Here is a 4,547-nt window from a genome sequence, read left to right on the forward strand (position 1 = left end):
ATGACGTGGCAAGTTTGACACCTGTGGTCTAGAGGATAAAATTGTTTGGATTCTCTCTGTGGTCACTAATTGAAAAAATCTTAGGTGATTGAGATCATATCTTGCAAAGTTATCTGGGATGAGTTTGTGCCAGCTGTTTTCAAACAAGTGGAAGGAGTTCTCTGTAATACCAGCTGTGCCATCAATAGCTTGGCCCCTTTCTTTTTTCCTGGTTAGTGTTGATGTAAAGCTCCTAAAAAAGATAATAGACTAGGATTGGGTGGTGGTGAACACTCTGCTTCCTACTGAAAAAGGCAGTAATAAATTTCCTGAAGAAGTCATCCCTTTTTGACACTGATGAGACAGTGATGAGTTGTAGTTGCAGAGAGGTCTGGGGGGAAATGACTTATTGGAATTGCCAACATTATAGATGACCTATGGTGGAACTGGGAGGAAGGCAGTATGACTTGTCTTGCCTTGATCTTTCAGTAGCTATCAATTATGCTATCCTTCAGGACAATCTATCCAGAAGGCTGGCACTGCTCTGCAGTGATCCTCGTCCTTCCAAAATGATCTTTTAATCTTGTCACCGCTTTGGAGGTCTATAAGCTGCTTGGAATTAGACATAATAGGAGCAGCACATATAATCCCAATTAAATGTGGAGAAATAAAATTAGTTAATAGAAATGCAAAAAAATACATATTCGTCCTTTTTCACTCATGAATCACATGAAGAGAATTCGGCATCATGAGAAGATAATGTGACCCTATCAGTGACCTCAAACCCCTACTACGTTTATTAAGTTTTCTGGTTCCATTTTATGAAAACCCAAGTATGTAGAATAGTCCTTCTCTGTAAGAGATTAGTTTGGGCATCTTGATTTATTTATTTTATTTTATTTATTTATTTTATTAGACTTATATACTGCCCTTCTCCCGTAGGACTCAGGGCGGTTCACAAGGTTTTTTAAAAACAATACACAAGTTACAAAAATTAAAAACAATTAAAATGATTACACTAACCTTAAATTAGAGGCTTTGTTGTATTTTCTATCGTCTGCTGCTTGTGAGATAGAGGGAAGGGTGTGTTGGAGGGAAAATAGGTCTTTTCGCAGACTTTGGATTTCAAGCTGTTCTTTGCGTCAGCTCTGTCCATAAAACAATTTATGACATAACAAAAAATGTCATAGAACATTTCCTGTGTGTTTGACTGTACTGCAGACGGTCCATTTTTGAGGCAGATAATCTCTGGATTATTTTCCATCTTTTCCAATAATGGCAGTGGGTTGGAGGTTGTTGAAGATATCTGGTAAGGCAATATCTCTGAAAGGATGGTCCAATGGGTCATGGGTTAATAGTATTTATTTGTTTTCTTTTATCATTCTAACAATGTTAGTTGTGAGTATGCAGGCTGTGCTGTAGTTCGTTGAGACAACTGTAGTAGGTTGGGTTTATACAACAGGCTAATCTATAAGTCAGTTGTAAGTCACAGTGCCAAGATGCACACAACCTCCTACATTCCAGAGACAAATTGCATGTCATATGAATTCAGTCTTTAAGATGACTTGACTAAAAAGCCACTGGTTTAATTTTTGTTCTGATTGACCCTTTATAGGGGTAAGCAGGTAGGATGTGGTATGAAAATGGTAGTTCTCAATAAATGACAGAAGAAAGCTGGTGCTTGTTTATTGATTTGAGGGGAGTCAGGGAAAGGAAAGATGATTCTTTCTTCAGAATAATGGTTTTGAACTTGTGGCACTCTCAACCTTCATTTGGAGGGTCTCTGTTAACATATGAGCAAATGCAGGTCAGCCTGACTTGTGCAGTCTATTTGTCACTCTTTGAGTATCCGGTTGTGCTCCCCATCTGCTTTCACAACTTTTGCCGCTATTGTGTCATTGAGCATCTCAGCCAAACTAGCAATATCACACAGTGTCCCGCCTCTTCCTCCAAATGGGTGCCCCTTTCCTCTAAGACAGGGGTGTCAAACTCGCAACATCATGTGATGTGTTGCGACGTATCGTGACTTTTTTTCTATTGCTGGCAATGGGGTGAGCGTGGTTTCACCATGATACATCCGGCCCATGGGCCGGCAGTTTGACACCCTTGCTTTAAGATGTTATCTTCTCCATGAGTGTTTGTGGGCTTCTGGCCTTGTATCTCATGATGGAGGTTTGGTTAAGGGTCTAGCAGATTCCTCTGGTGCTGCACGTGAGAGAACGTATGCATCTGTTTTTTGTAGACGGTTGCATAGCTGTTGCATTCATATGCCTGCAAATTTTGACATTCTGGCTAGGGGCACACAAACAGCAAAGCACAGAACAGAAAGTCGGATCAGCCAATCAGCACACAGGATGTGTATCTCCATACAACATGCAGTTAGTATTTGGGAGGTGTTTTCACTGGCTCATCTGCAGACATCTGCAACTTACATTTACCCATCAATCCCTTCGCCGCATAAGTATGTGGCAATTGCCACAGGCAGTTATGGGCAACTCTGAACCTTTAGTCTGTCATGCCTGCTGTGCTGCAAATCCTGCTAGTTTCCTTCCTTGGGACTGCCACTTTGCCCGTGAACACCACACTGGTGAGACTGTTCAGAATTGCCCAACTGGTGAAGCCTAGCTCAGAAGCAATGGTGTATATCAGGGGTGTCAAACTCAATTTCATTGAGGGCCGCATGAGCATTGCGGTTGCCCTCAGGGGGCCGGGGTGTGTGGCCTGGGTGGACGTGGCCTACAGGGTGGGCGTGGCTAAAGTGCTTATGTCCTACTGGGTGGGCATGGCCAGCTCTACATCGTTCGCATCAAGGGTGCCTATGAGGGCCTGGGCAGGAGTCGGACAGATCTGAGGGTCTCTGGCAGGAGGAGGGTCTCTGGGCCAGGGCCAAGGCAGTGGGGGCTGTTCCCTCACTGTTTCCAGGATGGCTTCGCGGGCCGCATGAAACCACTTCGCGGGCCGGATCTGGCCCCCGGGCCTTGTGTTTGACACATCTGGTGTATATCATGGGTCTTCAAACTCGGCCCTTTTATGACTCATGGACTTCAACTCCCAGAATTCCTCAGTCAGGCACACTGGCTGAGGAATTCTGGGAGTTGAAGTCCATGAGTCATAAAAGGGCCGAGTTTGAAGACCCCTGGTGTATATGGACTTGTTAGCTCTGGCCTCAAAACTGTGACTTCCATTCCATCAACCTCACTGACATGATGTACCAGGAAGAAAGACTAGTCTTTGTTAGTAACCTGAAGAAAGTAAGAGAATTACAACAGAAACTGATGAAGGAAATATTAGTATCTTCAATGGATAAAAAGGCCCTAATTCAGAATGAAGAGGTGTTGATTAAAGCTGAATTTGAAAAACTGCATCGTGCTTTGGAAACAAGAAAGAAAGAGGAGCTTGAAAACCTTGAAGTATAGGAAGAAAGAAAAGTAAAGGAGCATCTTATAAGGAAGAATATGAAAGAAGCTTACCAGAAAACAACTGAAAAATGTTCTGATTGTGAAAAGTTTTTAGATGAGTGTTATCCCCAACATTTCTTAGAAGTTGTACCAAAGAATGAAGACTCAACTTGATCTGATGCATATGAAGATCAGCCAGAATGCAAACAAATGCAGCTAGATACCAAATCTGTAATTAAGGATATTTTAGCCATGACTCTTACTAGAGTTAACTTGCTGAAATCTGACATTCCTTCAGGAAATAGTGAAACTTCTATATCTGCAAGCCCTGAAAATAAATGGGGAGAGAGGAGAATTGTATATGTTCCCTCTAGTACCAGGAAAAAATAGTTTGGAAAACGGCAAGAATATTTTAACCCGGTATATGTCAGTATCAGCAGCTACTAAATTTTGAAACATGAGTCACAAGGAGCTGTATTATATACTTCTATATTTATTTATATCTCACATTATTTTTACAAGCAATTTCTTACATTACTTAATAAAAACAATTCTGTGAAGGTCATAGTTGAATAGGAATTTGAGCATACTGTATTATTTTAAATTTGCTGTTTAGTGTCCTGATCCTACTCTGATATATTGCTTGTCCTGTAGTTGGTGTTATGACCGCTGTACATTAATTTTTCTACTTTTGACTATTGATTTCTTCTTTTTTTCCAAATTTCCTCAAAAGCATGCCATATAGCATGGGCAGGAATTGGAGGATTATATAGCGACTCACCATTAGCAACAGGGAGGCAGGAAAAGAGGGATACACTTGCTAGTCTTTGAATGATAGTGGTAGGCTTGTCAAAAGAAATGGAAAGTCAGGTGCATTGAGCTACAGTCAAATTTTAACAAATATCCCATTTACTTTGTTGAGGCTTTTACAGAACATTTAATTTCATGACAGTGTAGGTCAAGTGTGTCCAACCTGTGGTCCACGGCCCGCATGTGGCCCAGGGGCTCCCCCAAGACTGTAAACTTTTAACATTATGACATGATTTATATACATTAACTATATTGTATATTTTATATGTGGTCCAAGACAATTCCTTTTCACTCAGTGCAGCCCAGGCAAGCCAAAAGATTGGATACCGATGGTGTAGGTCCCTTCCCAGTTCCTTGGCA

The 4,547-nt window shown here is 41.4% G+C and overlaps 1 pseudogene across 1 annotated transcript; it reads left to right on the forward strand.

Moving 5' to 3' along the window:
- The first annotated feature begins 1,727 nt into the window (after positions 1 to 1,727).
- LOC310647684 lies at positions 1,728 to 3,936 on the forward strand (annotated as a pseudogene). Its single transcript has 2 exons — positions 1,728 to 1,966; positions 3,138 to 3,936. The product of its transcript is annotated as an uncharacterized misc_RNA (transcript).
- The last annotated feature ends 611 nt before the right edge of the window (positions 3,937 to 4,547 follow it).

Source organism: Vipera ursinii (assembly GCF_947247035.1).
Source record: "Vipera ursinii genome assembly, chromosome: 1".
Lineage (NCBI taxonomy): Eukaryota > Metazoa > Chordata > Lepidosauria > Squamata > Viperidae > Vipera > Vipera ursinii.